At 44.3% G+C, this 26,274-nt stretch overlaps 1 protein-coding gene across 7 annotated transcripts in view; it reads left to right on the top strand.

Annotated features, from left to right (window-relative positions):
• The window catches only part of MAP4K3 (mitogen-activated protein kinase kinase kinase kinase 3), a 1,422,157-nt gene that overhangs the window by 484,052 nt on the left and 911,831 nt on the right, over positions 1 to 26,274 (top strand). The gene's annotated exons all lie outside the window — the stretch shown is intronic.

A 26,274-nucleotide genomic window follows, 5' to 3' on the forward strand; every position in this document is an offset into this window, starting at 1 on the left:
TCCTCAGTATGCATTTCTAGCTAAGCCACTGATACAGTTAACGACACAGGAGGCAGCCGTATCGACTGTCCTCCCTTGGACATCTGAACATACACTTAGTTTCAATGAGTTAAAGAAAGCTTTATGCCAAGCTCCAGTTCTAGCTACACCGAACTACAGTAAGCCTTTTACACTTTTCGTCACTGAACGTGAAGGTACAGCATTATCTGTTCTCACACAAGATCAAGCCGGTCAATACAAGCCCTGTGCTTATTTTTCGAGCACATTAGATCCTGTAGCCCAGGCTCTGCCTGCGTGCCTCAAGTCAGTTGCAGCCACAGCGCTAGCTATCAGACAAAGTGATTCCATAGTATTAGGACATTCCTTGACAGTACAAGTTCCACACTCCGTGGAAGTTCTTTTAAACCGTACACAGACTCAGCACTTGACAATTGCACGTTTAACAGGTTATGAATTGACACTGTTCCAGCCACACATAGAAATCAGACGCTGCAACGTTCTAAATCCTGCTACACTGTTACCGTCAGTTATTTCGAATCCTGCCACACACGACTGTGTGGAAGTAGTTAACACTATGACAAAGCCAAGACAAGACCTGACAGACATTGCCTTACCTGATCCCGACCTGACACTTTATGTGGATGGTTCATGTATGAGAACGAGTACAGGAGAACTAGTAGCCGCGTATGCAGTGACTACTGACACTGAAGTTATAGAAACACACCGTATTGACACCCTGTCTGCTCAAGCAGCAGAGCTAGTTGCTCTGACCCAAGCCTGCATACACGCTAAGAACCTGAAAGTTAATGTTTACACAGATTCACGTTACGCATTTGGAGTCGTACACGACTTTGGAGTGCTCTGGCAGGAGAGAGGTTTCATGACTTCTCATGGAACCAAGATTCAGCATGGTCTCCTTATTCAAGCTCTGTTAGATGCAATACATTTACCGACAGCTATCGCTATCATGAAATGCAAAGCACATACGAAAGTTACTGACATTATTTCTCAAGGTAATGATCTAGCAGATCGCACAGCCAAGCTTACAGCACAGACTCCAGACATTTCAGTTAACCCGACACAGACACATACTCCAGATCAGACTACATGTATGACAGTTAAGGACCCTACTCAAGATGTCATAGATATCCAGTTACATGCTACTCCCGATGAAATCAAGAAATGGTCCGAACAAGGAGGGGTCCAGACAGATCAGGGATGGGTAACGAAGGGTAGAGCCACATGGCTTCTCCCCGACTCTATGGTTCAAGTCATTATCAATACCGCACATAGTCCAGCACATTTAGGAGAAAAAGCTATGTTAGACAGTATCCAGAACATTTGGTTCAACAAGCATTTACGAGCTGCAGCCAAGCAGAAAGTCCGTACCTGTATGATATGTTGCCAGTTCAATCCAGGTAAAAGTGTCCCGGTGGAACAAGGTGGTTTCCAGCCCCCTGACCACCCTTTTGAAGTCCTCCAAATGGATTATATTCAGATGGAGCGATGTCGAGGTTTCAAGTATGTCCTTGTAGTTGTATGCGCTTTGTCCAGATGGACAGAAGCATATCCAGTTCCAGATTACACAGCCGCGACCACTGCCAAGCAGTTGGTTCGTGAGTTCTTCCCCCGTTATGGACTCCCTAGAGTCGTATATTCTGATAACGGCCAGCCATTCTCATCTGAGCTTATGAAACATGTCTCCCTTTTGTTAGGGTACCAGTGGAAGTTCCATTGTGTACGCCATCCTGAAGCAGCCGGTCTAGTAGAGAGACATAATCAGACCCTGAAAATCCGTATTGCCAAGATTTGTAAGGAGAAAGGTGTGGACTGGCTAGTAGCTCTGCCAGTCGCTTTATTTTATATGCGCATGGTCGCACATTCCAGATCAGGTCTGTCCCCGTATGAGGTCGTATTCGGCCGCCCCCCCTAATATGTGGGGTACACCTAGACCCCGAAGTATTACCGATGTTTCAAGTAATATGCTGACAGATTACCTAGCTTCCTTGATGTCTGCCCTACACTCTTGTCGTTCACAGGTTGCTGCCGCATTTCCAGACAATACCGAGGTGGCACCGCATGACATCGTTCCCGGATGCATGGTTCTTGTCCGGAATTTTGATCGTTCAAGTCCGCTGGAGCCTCGCTGGAAGGAACCCCGACAGGTCCTCCTGGCCACCCGTACTGCCGTCAAGCTGGAAGGCAGGAAGGGCTGGGTCCATCTGTCTCATGTGAAAAGATTTTACGGACTGAAGCCTGTTTCTAAGAACATTTCCCAGGATTTGAAAGACTGCCAAAGTACTATTCTTAAGGACTGTCCCGCAAAAGACAATGATACTGAACCCTCCCTGTTAGAGAAAACTCCGCAACAGGAGTATAAGAAAAAATTAAGGTCTAGTAAAATAAGTCAGCCAGTTTGATTGTCTAAGTCCTCCCCTAGGTGAAACGGTTAGACCGGTTTCTGACATGTATAAAATAGACCCCCATAGTGAGAGAGTTAGTCAAAACTCAATCCGATGTATCGTTTTTCTAAGTTTCATATTGTTTTTCAGCCTCATGACTACCTGCACAGGTTATGCTTTTTATTTGTATTTTCCAGTTTCTCATGTAAATAAGTCTGCTAATGCTACAGTAGAACACACGTTTAGTGATCTGCCTCCTCATGAACTCTCATATCGTCTCGCTATGCGAAATAATTCTTTTATCCGCATGTTACACTATTCACACCAGACCAGCAATGCCACTAATTGTTGGGTGTGTGGTCGACTCCCCCCATTCCAGACACCGAAGGGAGTTCTGCCACTCTTTCCTTATCCATTTTCACATAATGGTTCGTGTGGAGCATGGTCCACGTTAACGTCATCCTCAACAGATATGTCTTTTCTTAACAGTACATGTTTCCCAGACAAGCAAGGTCTTCCCCACAGAACAGGGTTAGATCTAGAAAATGAAGTTTATAATTTAGGTAATTATTCTTCGAATTTCATGGTCCTGAATGTTCAGTCTGATACTACTCCAGACCTACCTACTATATCGGTACTACCAGTTAAAGGCGAATTATGTGTCCGAAATAATGGTTCCGTACATGTAGGACATAGTGATTGTACTACTATTGTCAAGTATAGTGACAGTAGGAAATCTATTTTCAAAGCTTCACGTCATTCTTATTTTGTTTGTGGTCAGACCGCATATGTTCGTCTGCCCCTCGATTGGGAGGGAACCTGTTACATTGCCTTCCTACTGCCACCAGTTTTTCTAGCCCCACCCGACTACCATAGGAATTCCCACCTAGTACATACTAGACACAAGAGAGATCTCCCGATTGTCGATTATACTGAAACTACTCTAGAACAATACATAGATATCAATAAAGGTGTCTTCCCTTATTTAGGTACTGTCGTGAATAGTAAACTGATACGTAGATTAACCAGAACACTCGAAGCAGTAGTGATTGAGACTACTTCTGCTCTAAGTAACTTAACCGAAGAGCAATCCTTTATGAGAATTGTCGTGCTCCAGAATCGTCTCGTCCTTGACGTCATACTGGCCGATAGGGGCGGGGCCTGTAGAGTCATCGGATCTAGTTGCTGCATTTTCATTCCAAATAACGCGCCGTCTGTTTATTCAGCTATTACCAGACTCCATAATATTGCCCATATGTTACACCAAGATCCAGGCACCTGGACATGGTCCGGTTGGTTCTGGAATATAATTTCCGCCTGGGGATGGAAAGTCTTGTCATTTCTGGGTATTGCAGTAGCGATCATATTCAGTTGCTGCCTCTGTATACAATGTGGCCCTGCGATTTGTGGCATTTGTGCTACCTCTTGTATTCCTAGTCCTAAGTCCCGTTCTAAATCCCGTTCCAAGAAAATTCGAGACGAGCAAATGATACTGTATGAAATGATAGATGGTATCATGAATATTGATGTTTCCTGAGGGAAACGTAGTGACAAGGAGGGAATGTGGAAAAGTAAATTTTGCCATGTTCTGTGTCCCTACGTGTTCCCCATCTTATGTTATATGTGCATGATTAATATGCATATGTATTCCCCATGCTCGATTAAAGACGCAATTACAGTTGTGTCCATCTCTAGTATGCCAGTTTCCAGTTCTCGTGAATACTACGAATATTAGGCCTATGTAAAGTTACGTTGCCACGTTTCCCAGTGTGCACGTTATTTCATTGTAAAGTCCCCGTTTCTAGGCCTCAAAAGGGCCCGGACACCAGATTCAGCTCCTGTCTCCTGAACCCTCGCTGTGGAGCGATACAGCCCCCACCTGTATCCTCGACCCTTCACTTACTTCCTGCCTCACAGTGCCCGGCTCAGCCTGGCTCTGCCTACGAGTCTGCCAAGAATATGTTATGATTCTAGTTATCAGTCCAGCCCTCCTTCTCTGCATTCCTAAGCTACTGAATCGCATCAATAGTTTCCGTCACAGTCTACCCTTTACGTCTCCATGTAGGAGAAATACTGTATTTATGGTCATTTAATATTCTTCATCACGCACTACATGTAGAATAATGCATGCTCCAGTCTTAGAGTCTGTTAGCCTCTCCCCTCCTGACTCTTAGTTTATATCAACATGTTCTCTAAACATTAGATACTAGATAGGGTTTAGGCACATGTCGCCCTGACTCTCCAGACTTCAGTCTCTACTCCTAGCGCAGAGTTCATAGCCCCCAGCTTCTCCTAGTAACACGTCATTGTCAGTTTGCGCGCACCATTAGGTTAGAGGTCCCGGCTCCTTAGGTAGCCCCCTCCATGTTTCCTCCCCATTTATGACATATTCTGTTACGTTTACATCACATGTCTATGTATACGCCTCCTGTTACACCTACTTTCACCCTTATCTTTCGCGACTGCTATTGACCACACCCACTGCTCCGCCTACTGTATTCATTGCAATTGCAACTGTTTTAGTATATATGCTTGTGTATTGTTATTAAAGTTAGCGCGCTCATCCCAGATCCAGCCCCGGCAGCTGCCGGGCCACGCCAGCTCATTCCCTGTCCACCCTGCCGGGCCCTGTCATCCTGTTCCCGTGCAGGTTGTCCTGTTCCTGTCCTTTATGCTGTATTAAACCTGCAAACTCCTACTACCTCGAATCTTGACTCTTATTTATTGAGCTATCTGTTATTGCTATGTCCAGTAAAACCTAGATCCGGTATTATTTATTTATATACCACAACCTCTCGTTTTTCCTCGATCTATACAGGGAGCACTCTTTCTTCTACACTTTTTGTGTCATTCTGTTTCTCCAAAGGCTTTACATTTCTACTGAAGCAGTGGACATGTGCCACAGTCTCTACTCTTTTGCCCGCATTAATAGCCTGGCCATTATTTCCCGCTAGGACATTCTTTTCTTTTTGTCCTTCATTTCTATAACAAGCTTCTTGCTCTTCTTCAGCGGGGTGCATATTTAATGGACTACTTTGGTGCACACGTTTCATTGACTACTTGTGATTTTCACAAGGGTATTTAAAAAAATAAAAACAATGTATTTTCTTCCTCAGTCCTGCTGATCATGTGATTTGTGGTTTCCTCCACATTCTTTATCTGTGTGGTAGTATTTTAACTGAGACTTTTTTCTTCCACCGGTCTCACTGGCCATGCTCTCACTTTTCTTGTCAGTACCTCTGTCATACTCACTTATTGCCTACAGGCAATCTTTTTACCTTATTGCCACAAATACCTCCTTTTCAGACTTCATACACATGCAGGCATCAAGGCCTCTACATTTGTATCCTTTCAAAGACACTATGTGGTCTCTTTTTGTGTGATAATGGCTCATCCACCTTTAGTTGGATTCCTTTTTATTTCATCCTCTTGGACTTAGTTTCCTTGTTAGCTTGCTTGTCCCCTTCGGTAACTCTCTCGAAGGACAACTTTCATTTTGTTTTGTTCTGTACGGTGTCCTAATATCCTACCTTCAGGAGTTAGTCATTATACATATGCGTTATCTTTTATTGCAGGGTTTCTTCTTCATAATGAATATCCTTCCTCTTTTGTATGTTTCACTTCTTAATCCCTATTCTGGCTTACCTTCACCCACGTACCTTTGTATAATTAGGGCTGTAGGAGTGTTGCCCTTATACTTCCTGTAATTTGTATCCCCTGACCCCCCTTTCCTGTGGGACTGTTTTAGGTCAAGCCTAGCGGCAGCATGAATGCCTTGCTCACTCTGTGAGACTGCAGTAGAATAGTGTGGGAGAGAAGCCAGCGCCTACTCTCCGCCCATAATTTTCATTGGCTTATTTCATTGTCTTTCTTAAATGCTGCCTTCGGATTCGTTAATAGGCTTGTTAGTCCCTCCTTAGTACAGCCTTGTCGACATTTGTACCCTCCCATGGCGACTGGCCCTTTTACTTCGGTTGTTACACAGGACCTGTTATTTAGTCTGTAAGCACTATTTACTTTATTGAGAACTTCAGCTGAAACCGCTTGTGTTTTTTTAAGCAGCAGGGCTGGCCCATAACATGGGCGCCTGCTTACAGTCCCTTTAACCCGGCATTATCTCATGTCTGTTTCAAACCCGACCCCGGCCCCAAAAGTAGAATGGATTTAAAAATGATGAGCAAATTAAGTCATGTATATTCCAGGTAGCACATAATCGTGTGCTAATGGGCTGAATCTTACAACAGCACATCTCTGTTACAAGTCATCTGCACTAAGCCACCTGGTGGGTTGTTTTTAAAAGCCTGTTTTATTAAGAACACGGCAAATACCACCACCACCAATACCACCACTAATACCACCATCACCACCAATACCACCATCACCAATATTACCATCACCCCCACCACCACCAATACCCCCACCACCACAAAGACACCCACCACCAATACCACCACCGTCACCACCAATACAACCACCACCATCAATACCGCCACCAGTAACACCACCAGCAATACTACCACCACCAATACCACCAATTCCAATACCACTACCACCACCACCACCAAAACCACCACCACCGCCAATTCCACCACCACCACCACTACCACCACTACCACCAATACCACCAATGTCACCACCACCACCAATGTCACCACCACCAATGTCACCACCACCAATATTACTAATACCCTCATCACCAATACCACCACCAATACCACCACCACCAATATCACCACCACCAATAACGCCAATACCACCTCTACCACCACCAATACAATCCCACCACCACCAATATCACCAATACCACCACCACCACCAATGACAACAATACTACCTCTACCAATACCACCACCAATACAATACCACCACCACCAATAACACCACCAATACCAATACCACCACCAATACCACCAATTACACCTCTACCAATACCACCACCAATACAATATCACCACCACCAGTATCACCACCACCAATAACAACAATACCACCACCAATACCAATACCACCACCAGTACCAATACCACCACCACCAATAATGCTACCACCAATAGCACCACCACCAATACCAGCACCACCACCAATGCCACCAATACCACCACCACCAGTACCACCAGTACCATCAATCACACCAATACCACCACTACCAATACCACCTTCACCACCACCAATACCAGTACCACCACCACCACCAATACCACCACCAAATACCACCAATTACACCTCTACCAATACCACCACCAATACAATATCACCACCACCAGTATCACCACCACCAATAACAATACCACCTCTACCAATACCACCACCAATACCAATACCACCACCAATACCACCACCGTCACCACCAATACAACCACCAGTAACACCACCAGCAATACTACCACCACCAATACCACCAATTCCAATACCACTACCACCACCACCACCAAAACCACCACCACCGCCAATTCCACCACCACCACCACTACCACCACTACCACCAATACCACCACTACCACCAATGTCACCACCACCACCAATGTCACCACCACCAATGTCACCACCACCAATATTACTAATACCCTCATCACCAATACCACCACCAATACCACCACCACCAATATCACCACCACCAATAATGCCAATACCACCTCTACCACCACCAATACAATCCCACCACCACCAATATCACCAATACCACCACCACCACCAATAACAACAATACTACCTCTACCAATACCACCACCAATACAATACCACCACCACCAATAACACCACCAATACCAATACCACCACCAATACCACCAATTACACCTCTACCAATACCACCACCAATACAATATCACCACCACCAGTATCACCACCAACAATAACAACAATACCACCTCTACCAATACCACCACCAATACCAATACCACCACCAGTACCAATACCACCACCACCAATAATGCTACCACCAATAGCACCACCACCAATACCAGCCCCACCACCAATGCCACCAATACCACCACCACCAGTACCATCAATCACACCAATACCACCACTACCAATACCACCTTCACCACCACCAATACCAGTATCACCACCACCACCAATACTGCCACCAATACCACCATCTCAGCGCCTCTCGCTCACTAGTAATAGCAGGGGCACTGTACGTGCCTGCCATAAAGCACAGCCTGCCCTGCACCAGGAGGTGAAGCCAGGGCCCTACTATAGCTGGAGGGTTTTTTATTAGGCCAAAGATAGCAGTGACATTACGCAATGCCACACTGCACACTCAAATCACGGAAAGGGCAGGAAATAGCTCCCCCGTCCTTCCTCCTGAGCCACAACCTTGTAATCACAGAGCGAAATGTGTTGGAGCGCTGTGTTTGTGTTTATAGCTTGTATCATATGTAACTCTCACTTCACACTTTGTGTCTGTCTAATATATAGCACTTACACATCTTCTTCACTGCACTCATTATCACTAGTTTGAAGCCGTCGTAGGCTGGTCTCTTCCTCTGATATTTACACTCTAACAAGCGGTCGAGAAGGCCCTTTATTGCAATGTAATAGATCTTGCATTTGCAGGAGATTAAGCTGTTAGTATTGTAATTGACAATGCCTTTTATTTATGTTTTAAAACCCAACACATTAATACAAGGCATTGTCATTTACAATGCTAATAGCTCAAACTCGCATGAATGCGAGACCTATTGCATTGCAAATGCTTGTTTCCTTTATTCGCCAATTATTGTTCTTCTTTAGCTTGCATTTCTTCTGTTGCTTCTGTGGCTTAGATTTCATTGCTTGGTTAAATTTTTTTTAAACTATTCCCATTGTGGAGATTTTATCCCTATTAGAGACTGGGTTTTACTTTTTGAAGATTTTCAGTCTGCTCCTGCATTGTTGGATATGCCTTACCTTTTGATAATAAGGCTCGATAGCTTTTCTAGGCCTCCATGGGTTAGCCTCTCTTACCTTGGTCTGCTTCTGGGCCTAGTTATAGTATTGTTTTTTCTCTTTTTCCATTTTATGGTTAGTACTATGTTGCTGATAACTCAGCCCATGCTACTTATGTTTCTCAGCTTCAGCAAGGTGATAGCTTCTCCAACATCGATATATTTATATGCATATTGTCTGTATATGTGTGTTTGTGTATATATGTATATATATTTACCAACAAATGCCCTTAAGCTTTCAGGACGCACATACCAGCTAGCCTGCCCTCGGGCATATAGTTTCAGCTTGCTTCCACCGTCCGGTACTTTAATTTCAGCCTGTCGCGTTTCGTGGCTGGAATGCCACTTCTTCAGAGGCCTATTTACATCGCCACAAAGAATCGCATGCCTTTTATTGGTCATCAGCCCCCCAGTGGGCTTGGCTTAGTGCAGTTTATTAATTCATATGTGGTTTTATCCATTGAGCATTGTTAATTACCTTACTAGGTTTCGATGTGCAATGTTCTTTTAAATGTTCATTTGTCTCCTTAGTAGGATCTGGTACAGTGCAGACAAGACATTCTTTATTTTGGCAAACTGTGCTGTACACGCAGAGAAGAAATCGTTTCCCTCCACAGCCTCTCGAAATTTGGAGATGGTGCAGTCCTGCACGGGTCAGGCCCCCGTGTCAAATCTTTGCCAACAAATGCCCTTAAGCTTTCAGGATGCACACACCAGCTTGCCTGCCCTCGGCCATACAGTTTCAGCTTGCTTCCACCGTCTGGTACTTTAATTTCGGACTGACGTGTTTTGTGGCTGGAATACCACTTCTTCAGAGGCCTATTTACATCACCGCAAAGAATTGCGCTCATTTACTGGCATGCCTTTTATCGGTCATCAGCCCCCCAGTGGGCTTGGCTTAGTGCAGTTTTTAATTCATGTGGCATGCTGGGATATGTGGTTTTATCCATTGAGCATTGTTAATTACCTTAGTAGGTTTCGATATGCAATGTTCTTTTAAATGTTCATTTATGTATATATATATATATATCCCATCGGTGTCGTTCTGTCTCTGGGACTTTTTTCTTAACACAAGCGTTGCTCTTGACAATACTTGTTCTTGTCTTCGTGATTTTTTTCGTTGGTTGCATTAATCCATGCTCCTCCACCTTGGATCTATTCTAATGTTCCTTTCTCAATGTCTCTCAGGACAGGTTTGCCTCTAATGCATTTGCTATAGCCTCTGGCCCGCTGAGCCCCAGTTGCCCACGGGCTCGGTTCTTGAGCCCATTTTCTCCGTGTTTTATGGAGTACGTTTGGCTGACACAGTGGTTTTCTAAGTCAAGACCCTATACCTGAGCGGCATTTTGTTGCTCTTCCCACCAAAAGCCTCCTTGCGGCCCACTCCAGCAAACGTAACTCTTTGTGCTGTACTTGTGAAGGTAACTCTTCAGCGGGACTAGCGTGGGCTGTGTATCAAACCCGTGCTCCATCGCAGTTGTATTGAACTTGTAACTTTCCACCAGTCCAGCATGATCAGAAAACTGCAAGTTGTGCTTTTTACTTCTTGGCACTATTTTTACCTAAAACTTTAAAAATTGATGTCTCTGGAAACATACAAATGTTAACCAGGGATATTACCCAGAAGGCAAATTAAAGATGCAAACCTGAGTGTGAAAAGAAGAAAAAAAATACATAACTATAGTGCCATAATGATCCCATGAAAGAAGGGTCTAATGTCTACTCGCCAAAAACATCATAGTCTATTAAATAGCATAAGTTATGTTCATATCCTCTCAATCTTTAAACTCAAATTCACTTGAAGTAAGAAAATGCGTTTCCTGAAAAATAAGTTGGTACTAAGATCACCAAATAATACATTCCGGGCCAAACCTTAATTATATAAAGTATACTCAATAGGCAACAGAGTAATAAGACTCCTTATCCAATAACCTAAACGTAATGAGGTATGGCATATAAACTCTTCTGTCCATCATAACGGACGAGATCGAGTAAAACTTTCCCGTTAACCTTGTCAAGTGTACAAAAATAGTAATACGAGTACTAGGCTAAATGTAAAAGTAAGCAAACCAATCAAAGACAAAGATTCAATACATAAGAATGTACCAATATAACCTTAAAACATAATATCAAAGTAAGGCAATAGCAGGCGCCTACAGAAGAGAAAAACAGCATAAACTCGACCTCGCAAAGATCAATACCTCAAGAAGAAATAATTCAGGAGAGTACTCCCCGTAATTCAATAACGTTTCGCAACCGCGCCATCTTGGAGTGTCTCTTTATATCTGTACATCAAAAGAGTCAACATCGAGGGCTTACTATAGTGATATGAAAGTACGTCCTTAAACTATAAAATAAAAAAGACGGTAAACAAATTAGCATAAATTAGGGAGATAGCAAATAAATTCTTACCTAACATCACATTAGTGTGGCATTCATTGTTTTACTTTTGTTTACCTTATTCTCATTCCGAAGACAGGCCAGTAATAACGATAACACATGGTAACCCGCACTCAATAACGGATTAAAATTACTATGTTCCGATGCGCGCCATCTTGACAGTTCTATCTAAAGTACCTAAGTTGTAGTACTATATTTAATTTAACAGAATCTACTAATATCCTCCACAATAACTTATCTGTATGTTCCCAAATGAACGTAAAAAATAGTAGCCAACACAAAAGTGACACAGTTGTTATGCAACCAAATTTGTGATGCGACTGTGAACTCAATAAGCGTCAGTAACTGATCATAAGGCGCGAACAGCAAGTATTTTAGAAGTGAATTTCTCCCTGGAATATAGGAGAACCTTTTGCCTCTGTGCCATAATGTACTAATATTTATCTCATACCCATAGAGTATATATATCATAGCACACTAAGCGGATGATATCACTAGTACAACAAAGTATGAAATATGGTTACGAAAATTAAAACAAAATTAATCTAAGGCAACATATGAACAGTATTCCAATTATATCTCATACAATCTAATGGAGGTCAGCATAGATGTGATGACAAAAAACATTGTCCCATAAAGTCAAATCCGGTTCTGCAGTTAACAGAGAAAAGAGGTGAAATGTAATAGCAAGATTGTAATTGAGAAGGGAACAGTAAGGAAAGGTAAGTCAGCATGCACATCATGTACCCAAGAGGTATTGTAACTCATTATCAATGTTGAGACCCTTGTACACAGCACGTAACTTCATAATCCACCGTGCCTCACTCTGTCTGAGTCTAAGTTCTCGGTTGCCACCCCTTACATCAGACTATACAGACTCAATGCCATGAAACTTGAAATTAAATCGTTTACTTTGCGCTTCACAGTCTCTGGCATGAATAACAATAGGTTCTGTAGTAGGGGATCTCTGTGTATAGTCATAATCTAGTGAATAGTCCTGCCCATGTGCGAGGACCCCGGCAATCAAAAATAATCTCTTAAATTGTCAAAAAATTGCAGAACTGCAAAGACACTTAAGAGAGAATTTAAAGACAAATAATGCAGCCTATATCCACAGGCTACACTGTCCAGTACTTCAACTAGAAATTCCACCAAAAATCCACAAACAGCAAAGCCTGTCCAGATTTCCCTTGCTTTAACAGCAAAACCCCTCTGGAATGATGGAGAGGAAGGCATGGACAGACAAGCCCCATAGGCTGCCATTATGTGGCTTAAATAGGGTACTGTGCCTTTAAGAGAACTTTCCAGAACTTCTCCCAGTATCCCAGAATGCATAGCAGGTCCCTCTCACTTTCAGTTCTTTTTTCCAGCTCCTGCTTACAGGACCCTGGTGCATTGAGCTCTCCCTTTTCAAGGGTTTATTGGAGTTGTTTGTTCACTTTTTGGATTTAAAAGTGTTCTCAGTGATTCTTGGTTATTCCTTTTCACTTCTGTGTGTTTGTTCAGGCTTTTAGGGATCTAAAATGCCTGCTTTATTCGACAAGTGCCCAGCATGTGGAAGGAAGAAGGCCAAGACTGATCCACACGACGTCTGCATTCTTTGCCTCCCTGAAGAGCATGTCCCTGAAGATTGTGACATCTGCCAGACCTTTTCTACAAGGACCCTGAGGGAAAGGCTGAAAATTAGGCTCCAAGGCCTGGAAGAGAGGTGACTGCAGGCTGCAGGTGGGTCTGGGCAGGCTGGGAAGGCTCCCTCTGCCCCTGCTGAGGCCTCTGGGGGGCCCCCCAGAGGCAGGAAGACCAGCAAAAGGTCCCGGTCTCCGTCGACGTCGATAGCATCGACGACGACGTCGAGAGGGATGACGACGGTGTATTCCCCTTCTCCCCGGGGCTCCGGGTCGAGACAGCGTGGAAGATCGACGTCGAGAGGCCTGGCTAGGCCGCCGTCGAGGTCACCGCCGAAGTCGAGGCATCGCCGTCGACGAAGGTACCGGCGCTCGCCATCGAAGCGACACCCCCGGTCGCCGTCGACCAGTTCGACGTCGGGGGGATCCTCGGCGTCGAGGACTGTGAGGAAACGGTCATCGAGGAGGAAGAGTCGACGCTCGCCGTCGAGGTCTGACCGCTCGTCGTCGAGGGGGCGACGATCGTCGTCGAGGAAGAAACACTCGACGTCGAGGAGACGGCGTTCGACGCCGGAGTCGAGGGATCGCCGTTCCACGCCTGAAAAACGACGCTCGACGTCGAGCAGGAAGAGATCAGCGTCACCGAGGATCTCAACCTCCTCTAAGAGGCGCAGGAGGGATTCTGGCGCCAAACGTCACGCTGGATCTGGTGAAGGATGTCGGAGGCGTCGCTCACGCTCTGGAGGGTCTGGATCACAGGCCCCTCCCTCGAAGAAGTCAACAGGCACGGTGTACTCTGTGGTATATACACCGCCAAGGCCTGCGACCCCTCCACCTCTACCGAAGGAGGCTCCTCCGGCTAATCCGCCGCTCCCCTTCCTTCCTCCGCTGCCTCCTGCGGGGCAGCCTCCGCCGTCGGTCCCTCCTCATAGGCCACCGAGGTCGGTGTCGCTGCCTCTGCTTCCGACACCTCCTAAGGGTAGGCCTACTCCGAAGCCCCAGGATAGGACACGGAAGACGCCTCCACGGAAACCACGTGCTGGGAGGTCGCGCTCCCGCTCCAGGAGAAGGGAACGTTCGCGTCACAGGTCTTTCACACGATCTAGACGGCGCCACAGGAGACACAGGTCTCGTTCACGGACCCGGTCGTCTGGGACCAGGGACGGATTCGCCGGACACGAGGGTTTCACCGATCGATGATCTGGTGTTCTTCCAGGACGTGCTGTTACGGGGTGCGGCGAAATTGGGCATTACTTTGACGGTGCCCACTCCCAAGACATCGGTCATCTTCGAGACGCTCCATCAGAAGCATTTGTCTCGGCCGTTACTGCCACTGGTGCCGGGTCTGGAAGAACCGGCCTTGGATCTTTTCCTCACTCCAGCGGTGACTAAGGCGGCACCTTCCAGACTGCAGAAGAAGTACCGGGCTCCGGACTCGGACCCGGCCTTTCTAAGGCTGGAGCCCCCTCCAGACTCGGTGATTGTGACGGCGGCGCGCAAACAGCATGCCACCACCCCTTCCTCCACAGTTCCACCAGATAAGGAATCTATGTGGTTGGATTCATCTGGGAGAAGAGTTTGTGGGACCTCGGCGACCTCAATGAAGGCAGCTAGTGCCACTGCCTTGTTGGGTCGGTATGACAGAGCCCTCTGGGCTTCCCTTCAACAATTTGTGGAGCTCCTTCCGCGGGACAAGCGGGAAGACTTCCAAGAGGTGCTAAACGAAGGAATGTTGGTGGCGAATCAAGTCATCAGCGCTGCAGCCGACTCTTCTCTACTGGCGGCGCATGGTTTCTGCCACGGAATAAACCAGCGACGACATGCATGGCTCCGCCTTACGTCTCTGAAACCGGACGCTCAGCAAAGGGTTGCTAATCTACCATTCTCTGGCGAAACCCTGTTCGGGAAGCACGCTGATGATGAAATGGCCCGCATGAACGCGGAGGCTGAAACGCTCACAGCGGTGGGTTTGGAGAAGCCCAAGGAGACCAAGAAGACGTACCGTCCGTTCCAACGCCGGTTCGGTGGTCAAGGCAGAGGGCGTGGCCAGTCTTCTGGACAACAGCAGCAACAACAACAGCAGCAGTTCAGAAGACCATTCCAGAAACGCCAGAGAGGCAGAGGCGGCCATCAGTCGGCCCCAGCGACTAAGGGCCAGGCCGGGTCTAGGCCCTGAGCACTTACTTCCCCTACAAAGAGAAAAGTTTTGCATGCTGTCGTTGCATCAGATTTATCCTCAGCTGCAACGGGGAGACTGGCTGTGTGCCATAGACCTCCAGGATGCTTACTTCCATGTGCCCATTGCACACAAACACAGGAAGTTCCTGCGGTTCCAAGTCGGCGCCAATCACTATCAATACACAGTACTGCCATTCGGACTGAAGTCTGCGCCGAGGACATTCTCAAAGTGCATGGCGGTGGTAGCCGCACACCTACGGAGGAACAAGGTGTTTGTCTACCCATACCTGGACGACTGGTTGATCAAGGCCTCCTCCTTCACGGAAGCGCAAGCGCACTTCCAGAAGACGTGCGTTCGCTTGAACAAGCTGGGGTTGCACATCAACATGTCCAAGTCGGTTCCGACTCCAGTCCAGTGCATTCAGTACTTGGGAGCCTCCATCGATACGCTGTCAGCAAGCGTGTCTCCTTCGGAGGAGCGACGATTATCACTGCTTCGGAAGGCTCGGGCTCTCATGACCGCTCCATCCACGACAGTGAGGACGGTGTCTTCTCTACTAGGATCGATGGCCTCATGTATCTTCCTTACGCCCCATGCACGGCTGCACATGAGACCGTTGCAAGAGTGCTTGGAGGATCAGTGGGATCAGAGGAGAGGATCTTGGGACAACAAGATAAGTCTATCTCTGCATGCTCTTCAGTCTCTGAAGTGGTGGTGTTCAGCGGAGAATCTCCTCAGAGGGGTTCCCTTCCACAAGGACATTCCCACTCAGGTTATCGTGACGGATGCTTCTCTCCAGGGCTGGGGAGCGCATTCCGGAGACCTACAGATTCAAGGGACGTGGTCCCCGACGGAGTCCACGTACCACATAAATTTCCTGGAACTCAGAGCTGTTCACTTGGCACTGAAGGCATTTCACCCGTCCTTCCAGACCAACTCTCTACTTGTACAAACGGACAATACGACCACAATGTATTACCTCAACAAGCAGGGAGGCTCGAGGTCACGCACCCTGTCGCAGGAGGCGCAGGTGATCTGGCGCTGGCTTCTGGCTCGAGGACTGACGATAACGGCTACCCATCTGCCAGGTGTGCAGAATGTTCAGGCAGACGCACTGAGCAGACTGATTCAGGAAAACCACGAATGGGTCATAAACGACGAAGTACTAGGAGAAGTCTTCGCAAGGTGGGGGACTCCAGACGTAGATCTGTTCGCCACCGCCGAAAACAGCAAATGCCGAGGCTTCGCCTCCAGGTACTACCAGCCGGGGACGCTGGGGACGCTGGGGAATGCGTTATGGATCAACTGGTCGAACAGCTTTCTGTACGCTTTTCCACCCATTCCCCTGATTCCGACGGTTCTCATCAAGATGTCCCAGTCCAGGGCGCGGATGATACTGATTGCCCCGGAATGGCCCAGACAGTGGTGGTTCACGGACCTGCTTCACCGGTCTCTCCTTCCTCACATTCGGCTGCCTTGCAGGCCGGACCTTCTCACGAAGTTCGGGGGGCTGATGTTGCACCCCAACCTCTCGTCTTTGAGTTTGGCAGCATGGCTCCTGAGATAGTGCAATATGGTCATTTGAATCTCCCTGCAGATTGTATGGACATACTGAAGGAGTCCAAGAGACCTTCCACTAGGACTTCCTATGCGTACAAGTGGAAGAGATTTTGTATCTGGTGCAAGTCTAAGAACTATGATCCGACAACTTGTAAGGAAGATGTCATCCTTCCTTATCTTCTACAGTTGGCGCAGTCTGGCCTTAATGTCCATTCTATTAAGGTTCATCTTGCTGCTTTGACTGCCTACAGGAAATGCCCTTCGCAGACTTCCTTCTTCCAGATCCCTGTGATCAAAGATTTTTTGGAAGGCTTGAAGAAAGTGTTCCCTCCTGTCAGGCTTCCTTCGCCTTCATGGGAATTGAATGTGGTGCTGTCCAGGTTGATGAAGGAGCCTTTTGAACCTATTCATAAGGCTTCGTTGCAGCACCTGTCCTGGAAGGCGGCGTTCCTCGTGGCCATTACATCGGCCCGCAGGGTGAGTGAAATTCAGGCGCTGTGTTGCCAAGAACCTTATACTGTATTTCATGCAGCTAAGGTTGTTATGCGTACTCACCCTAAATTTCTTCCCAAGGTTATTTCTGATTTTCATGTCAACCAGACCATAACTTTGCCTACGTTTTTTCAGAATCCTTCCTCTCCAGCGGAAAGGTCGTTACATTCCCTGGATGTTAGGAGGGTGTTGAAATTTTATCTCGATAAGACCAAAGATATTCGTAGGTCTGACCAATTGTTTATCAATTATGGATCAGTCAGGACGGGTCTTGCGACCTCTAAGCAGTCTATCTCTCGGTGGATTGTGTCCTGCATACAGTTGTGTTACCAAAAAGCTAATAAGACCTTAGGAGGTAAGCCTAAGGCTCATTCCACCAGGGGCAAAGCTGCCACGACAGCATTGCTCCGTAAGTTCCGATTGCAGAAATCTGCAAGGCGGCCACTTGGAAGTCGGTCCATACCTTTGCTAAGCATTACTGCCTGGACACTGATGCCAGGGCAGACGCTCAGGTTGGGCAGGCTTCGCTGCGAAATCTGTTCGCACAATAGTGGTGTTAATTCTCTTTCCTCCGCCGCCGCTTTGGTGTGGGGATGGGCTTGCCATTCTATTCACTAGATTATGACTATACACAGAGATCCCCTACTACAGAAGGAGTAGTTTCTGTCCTGTAACTCCAGTTCTGTAGTAGGGGTATCTCTGTTATAGTCATAAGCGCCCTCCCGCCTCCCCGGTGGAGAGAGATGTTCATTTAAGGAATGCGACAGGTCTGGCGTGTTACGCCTTCAAAAAGAACTGAAATTGAGAGGGACCTGCTATGCATTCTGGGATACTGGGAGAAGTTCTGGAAAGTTCTCTTAAAGGCACAGTACCCTATTTAAGCCACATAATGGCAGCCTATGGGGTTGTTTGTCCATGCCTTCCTCTCTATCATTCCAGAGGGGTTTTGCTGTTAAAGCAAGGGAAATCTGGACAGGCTTTGCTGTTTGTGGATTTTTGGTGGAATTTCTAGTTGAAGTACTGGACAGTGTAGCCTGTGGATATAGGCTGCATTGTTTGTCTTTAAATTCTCTCTTAAGTGTCTTTGCAGTTCTGCAATTTTTTGACAATTTAAGAGATTATTTTTGATTGCCGGGGTCCTCGCACATGGGCGGGACTATTCACTAGATTATGACTATAACAGAGATACCCCTACTACAGAACTGGAGTTACAGGACAGAAACTACTCCGTATCTATCGTCCAGATTACTTAAAGCTCTGAAATGCTCGGCAATCCAATCTTTCAGAGTTCTAATAGTGCTGCCTTTGTAAATTTTATCACTTTTAGAAATAACCACATAAATAACAAATTTTGTCATACAGTCAATGTGCGTGAATAAAGAGTACTTTCTTGAGCCGTTGTAGTCAAATTCCTTAAATCCATGGAAGATAATTTACACATACTGCAGTTTCTCCATCTAAATGAACCCTCATTTAGTTTGTATAACCATGTACTACCCAGATCCTGTACCTTAGGGTAACTGGGACTCACTATGTTAAGTATGGTTCTGCCCTTGCGAAAGGTAATGCTTGGACATCTCATAATGTAGGGTTGTAATGTTCAATCAGATGTAAGCATATACCAGTAACGTTTGAGTATATTGTAAATCTTATGTGACCATGGGTAGTGACCTGTCACAAGCCTAACAGGAGATGTACACTCTCTGTCTTTTCTTATTTTGTCCTTAAGGGTGTCACTCCATTCAAGCTTCAATGTTCTATTCTTAGCTCTAAGGATAACATCCTTTAGTAGCCCCTGCCCAAAAATCTTTGTTCACTATCCGCAGCACTGCGCTTGAATTCAGTATTGTCACTATAGTTTTTACGTCCTCTGAACAATTCCCCATAGGGGGTTGAATCAATCTGATTTCTTGAAAGGGTGCTACTAGCACGTAATATAGAATTGTAGGATGTATTTTTTCTGTACATCTTACTATTGATTTTCCCTTGCTCAATATATAGTTCAATGTCCACAATTCTGTCCAGACTGTGTCATAGTAAAAGCCATATTAAATATGTTGTCATCCCAGCTCGCACAAAACATTTGGAGATAGGCCATTCCACAAAAGATATATCTGCTTGCAGAACACCTTCCAGGAGCTCACAATCAGATAGCCGATCTGTTAAGTCGAACAGACACAACAGATTCACGAATGGGAACTACATCTGCAAGTTCTTCAACCATTCTTTCACATGTGGGGTCATCCAGACATAGACATGTTTGCCACACACGAAAACGCTAAATGCCCAACCTTCGCCGCCAGGTTTCCACACCCGTTGTCCAAGGGCAATGCGATATGGATGAACTGGTCAGGCAGATTTGCTTACGCTTTTCCGCCAACCCCACTAATACCACTAGTGGTAGGCAAGCTCAGACAACAGTCTCTCAAACTGATCCTGGTAGCTCCCACATGGGCACACCAACCGTGGTTCACCACACTGCTAGAACTCTCTCTAGTTCCACACCAAAAACTTTCTCTGACACCATCCATGCTAAAGCAGAACCATGGAGACATCAGGCATCCAGATCCAGGTCAACTGAATCTGGCCATCTGGCTCCTGAATTCTTAGAGTTTGTTTACCTTAACCTGCCACCAGATTGTATGAATATCATTAAAGAAGCCAGAAGACCTACTACTAGAGCTTGCTATGCTGCTAAATGGAAAAGATTTGCCATTTACTGCAATAATAATCAAATTGATCCTTTAGATGCTTCCATCCAAAATATTATCTGTTACCTCCTCCATTTACAAAGATGCAATCCAGCTTATTCATCTATACGTTTACATCTTGCAGCCATTGCCGCATATCTACAAAACAGACAACATATGTTGCTGTTTAGAGTACCAGCAATAAAAGCTTTTATGGAAGGATTAAAAATAAGTATTCCTCCTAGGTTAACACCCTCTCCAGTGTGGAACCTAAACATTGTTCTTACAAGGCTCATGGGACCCCTTTTTGAACCAAAACACAAATGTGAATTACAATTTCTCACATGGAAAACAGCTTTCCTCATTGATATTACCTCTCTTAGAAGAGTTAGTGAGATTCAAGCTTTCACTATACAAGAACCATTCTTACAATTACACCATATCAAGGTGGTTCTAAGAACTAATCCTAAATTCCTTCCTAAAGTAATTACTCCTTTTCATCTAAACCAATCTGTTGAGTTACCAGTGTTTTTTCAAAACCCAGACTCTGTAGCAGAGAGAGCTTTACACACACTAGATGTCAAAAGAGCTCTTCTCTATTACATCAATAGGACCAACGTCCACATGCATCAATCTAGGATTTTGCATTTCCTAAATAGCGAAAATTAAGGAATCGCTATTTAGGAAATGCAAAATCCTATGCATCAAGAAATCCTAAAAGTTTTTAGGATTTCTTAATTTTCGGAAATTGCGATTCCTTAATTGCGAATCGCAATTAAGGAACGGCATTACATTGATTCCTATGGGCCTAGAGGCCCATAGGAATCAATGCCGTTTTGCATTTTTTTTTTTTGCACTCGCAATTTGTTGATGCATTGCAAGGGTGCAGAGGGGGGTCCAAAGGACCCCCCCCTGCACCCCTGAAACTTATTTTAAAGTGCATGTTTCACACACACGTCCTAAGGACATGTGTGTCTGTAACATGCAAGTTTAAAAAATGCATTTTTTTGCTTTTTTAAAATTTTTCGCAAATTAACACCAGGGTCAACCTCGTGTTAATTTGCACTTCCTATTTCAAAATTCGCAATTTTAAAAAAAATTATGCATTGCATTTAAGGAATCGCACAAATGCGATTCCTTAATTGCATTCGCATTTTTAGGAAATGCAAAAAATAGCGAATTTTGACACTGTTTCATGCATCCCAAAAACGTATTTAGGAAGTGCAAACGGCCGAATTTACCGATTCGCACCGTTTGCACTTCCTAAATAGGTTGATGCATGTGGGGGCAAGTCCTTTCGCAAAACAAAGCAACTATTCGTAGCTTTCTCTCCACCACATAAAGGCAACCCCATTTCTAAATAAGGAATTGCAAGGTGGATTGTTAAATGTATACAAATATGCTACCACAAAGCAAAACGCACATTAACAGCACTCCACACGCAAACTAGGAGCCTCCATGGCTTTCTTAGGAAACATTCCCCTAGAAAACATCTGCAAGGCAGCAACATGGTCTACAACACACACCTTCACTAAGCACTATTGTGTTGATGTGCAAGCCAAGCAGCAAGCTGCAGTAGGCCAAGTTGTCCTTTAAACTCTCTTACAATCTACTGCAACAGACCGAGGTGACCACCGCTAGGGGAGACACTGCTGAACAATCGATGCAAAGTGTAGAATCTGCAGCTCATATGCCTCGAACGGAAAATACTACTTACCAGTCTGCATCTGTTCTTGGCATGTAGAGCTGCAGATTTCTACACGCCCTCGCGCCACCCCGGGACCTGTATCTGTTCCAGTTTAATCTTAATTAGATATAGACGCATGGACATCCTTTCTTTCTTTTTACTGACTGCATCATTTCCCATCATGGTGAAAAACAATCTAAGGATGGAGCCGATGCCCATGCGCACTATCGTCCAAGGGAGGAGTCACCTATCTCGTGACTACAATGACTGCTTCCAAGACGACAACAACATGCAATTATCCGAGCCCAACACCAGGTGGCGATCTAAAGCTAAGTGTAGAAATCTGCAGCTCTACATGCCAAGAACAGATGCATACTGGTAAGTAGCATTTTCCTTTCCTTGTCACAATTGAATGTAGAGCATAATGTATTTTTGTTCAATGGAGAATGGTATCAGCAGACTTGCGGAACTTCGATGGGTTCCATCCCCCCTCCACCCGCCACCATCTCTTCTTATAATACACGATTTTCACTTTTGAGTCACTTACTTTTTCTTGTTTCTGCCACATTTACCACCCTAATATTAGTTTGAGGTTATACTTGAGATAATTTGAGTTTACCTGTTTATTTGCCGCCCTGAGGAAGTCAGTGGATTCTTCCACAAGACGAAAGTCATGTTGACTGAAGTTGTTTTCTGATGGCTGAAGTTGCTTTCTGATGGTAATTGCTGTAATCAAGCTGAATTTGTAATAAAACAAGATTGAAAATTGTAGAAGTTCTTAACAAATTTTATTTGGACAGTTGCTCAGGATATTAACCTTTATTGCTTCATATATTTGTAGACTGCTGTCTATAAATCCAGCAACGTCAGGTGGCCGTTCCTTATTATCCTTTGAGCAGTTTGATGATTTCATGCTGTATGACTCTATATGACCTAGTGCAAACTGTACCCAGCCACCAGTCTTTTCTTTGTACGTATGTGTTTAAATATGCCTGTATTGTTGGAAATCCAATCCTGTTTTTTTGAACTCCTAGGCTGTCTGCCCAGCTTTTGCCTGGAGTTCATGAATGCCAGCATAGAGTCTCTCTAACAGGAAGCATCATTTTTTTAGTATTTTTCAGCTTTTAAAAAGAAGTACAGTGAGAAATCACATTGTTTTCTGTCTGTATTTATCTGTACAAATCCGTAAAAATGGAAAACTGGGAGACTTATTTACATATTGCCTTAAATTTAAGCCTAACTGCTTTGTGCCAAGCTACCAGAGGGTTAAGCATAGATTAATTTAGTGACTTTTGTGGCTCACAGTGAAAATGATTGTTAATTAGTTGAGGGGGGCTTCCACTCCTCTCATCTATCCCTACGGTGATAGACAAAATCATTTCAGATAATCAACATGGAGATCTGCCAGCTTCATGAAAACAGAAATGGTATATTATGAACATAGTTAATTTTAAGTAGGCTGTATCATAAAATTGCAAAAAAGGAAAAAAAGCAAACAATAGGCACTGCTGACATGAAGCCATCAAGCAGGAAGACAAAAAAGATGAAGCATTTCTGGAGCCTGTGGGACACTAAGGTAATGGTAGTTTTGATATCAGGAAATATAGAGGCACTGGATTTTAATATTATTAAACGCATGGCACAAAAACATTTGTAATATTCTATTAAGCAATTTAAAAAAATATTCCATGTAAATTTAATAGTGATCAAGTTGAGAAGTTATTTAAGACGTCAAAATCATCAATTGCTTGGGGACAAGGCAGTATCCTGAAAACATTAACTATAAATAATCCAAAGCAAATAGCATTGTTTTTTTGCCCCGTGTGTAAGGTTTGCTATCAAATAAAACACATTCCATACTCTTGAATAGTTAAGTGGTAATTACCGACTAAAGGGGATAGCCACAGACTTATTGAGTTAATGTCATTCCCAGATTCAAACTGGTGAAGATGGGGGGAAGATCTTTCTCTCATCTAGGTCCCAAATATTGGAATGCTCTCCCTGTTGCCCTGAAGACTGAGACTAACATGCGCTGCTTCCGCAAAAAACGGAAAACTTTACTTTTTTAATTATCCCTTGCAGTTCCTGATGCTAATACTCAGCAGTGTTGTTGTTTTTTTTTCTTCTTTAGTCTATCCCTTGCGCCGGGAAACCCACTGCGGGTAGCTGTTGCGCATTACAAGTTTTAAATAAATAAAAAAATAAAAAAAATAAATGTGCTAGTAGATTCATCTGGAACGCTGTTCAGAGGAGAATTTCAGAATGACAATTGAATGAGTAGAATCCATCCCTAGACTTGTGATAGAACAAATATGTTTTCTTGACAGTTAGCGACAGATAACTGTATGACTTTATATTGCGTTGTGGAAAGTATAGTCATACAGTAAACAGATCTGTAAGACCTTTTTGGTATTTATTGTCTTCAATACCACTTTGATTTAGTTGAAAGGCTAGACCCTGGTTGATGTTGAAAAAGTTATAATTCTAGCACACCACATCTGCGTTATTGTTGAACAACATTTTGATTGTTTAATTTTTTTTGTTTAAATTTTTTTTATTAGGGTTTTTAACATTTCCAGGATAGGTCGCAGAACAATCAACATAGATGCAATCATTACATGACAAGTACAATTGTGGTTCAATGACGACAGGTTGGCTTTTGTCTCCTGGGTGTGACAGTTGTGTATGGAGTTCCTAAATTCGTCAGTAGGCTATCGTGTAGTAGAATGCCATGTCTCAGTGTACCTGATCCCGTGGTCGGTATGATTATAGGGTCATATGGGGCAGTTACCCTCCGTCAGTGTTCCACCCTACTCAACTTATGCTAACAACAATGTTATGTGTGAACTTGTCGGACTTGAACTTGCCGACTGAGGCTAAACTGGGACCCGCGATACCCCTCGAGGGGTGTAAGGGAAGGAGGGGGAGGAAAGTAGCGTGAAGGAGGGATAGCGGCGAGCGTAGGGGGCGCGGTGCTGTCGGGCGGCGCCCCGGTGGGAGCCTATAGTGCGTGTCACGGGGGGGGGGGGCTAGCATGACAAAGGGAGGGGTAAGATCCACGGCATTTTGATTGTTTAATTGAGAGAAATGTTTTAGTAACACAGAATGCCCTATGTCATTGAACGGCATCTGCATTCTTACATATTTTCACATTTGGATGTGATTGGCTGAATTCTCGTAAAATCTAAGCAAAAACAAATTTTTACAGCCAAAAATGAGAAGTCAGGAAGTCAACTTCATAAGTATGCTGAAAAGATCATTGTTTTTTCCTAAACTCAAAGCAGACATGCATAAGAAATGTTGCAAACTTATTATCCTCAAAGTGATATAGTATTAATCTTGAAGAATATCAGTATGATGCTTTATAAGTAAATAAAAGCAGGGTGTTCCTGGCCTTACCTTAATTAAGAAATCTGATGAATCCTGTATTTATAACCTGTTTACCAACGGGTGAAAAATTAGATATAAATTTAACAAGACCATTTGTTATTTTCCTTTCTATATAATAAAATGCCTAAGGGAGTAGCAAAGATGGGCATTTTTAGGTCCTTTGGGACACATTGTACAAAGAATAGACAGTGGAACCAGTCACACCCATTGTCAAAGCATCTAATGTATGGAACCAAACATTTGTATTTACTTTTTGAAGATGAAGGCCGAGAGGTTTTAGGGGATTCAGAAACTTGTCAAAATAAGTATAGAGCAATGGAATTTTCTACATCTGTAAATTTCATTTTCAGTTTCATAAGATAGTGATTTCAGATGGAAAGCTTTCCTTCCATTGTTTTCAAAATTTTAATTGCTGAAGTTACTGGATGCATTTTTAGAAACTTAGTGGATGTATTTATATTGTTACATCATCATAATCTCCAAGTGTTCTTTGAAATAATGGTTTAAGTTGTAAGGATGTGCTGTACCTTTTATTGTAAATATGTGACCCCTAAAAAAATCTGTAAACAAATAAATGCATTTTGGCATTTGTTGTTTGGAAAAAAGCATCAGCTTAAGGGGTTGGAAATGCAAGTCAACACTTACATCATTTTCATCTCCATGTTCTTAACAAACTTGCCTCCGCATTACCATTTCATTTTGGACATAGGTTAAAATGTGAAGGTGATTTTCGGTTTTTGGAGTGACATGAACACAGATAAAAAAAAGCCTTTAATAAAGAGAAAAATCACAGTTCTCTACTCAGTCCTGCATCACTAACAATTACCAACAGTAGGCATTCCAGAATATTCAGTTCTTTGATGATGTATGCATTTTGAGGCATATTGTAGCCTCATTCACCGAATTGCCCCTTTAAAGGT

Source organism: Lissotriton helveticus, chromosome 6 (assembly GCF_964261635.1).
Source record: "Lissotriton helveticus chromosome 6, aLisHel1.1, whole genome shotgun sequence".
NCBI lineage: Eukaryota > Metazoa > Chordata > Amphibia > Caudata > Salamandridae > Lissotriton > Lissotriton helveticus.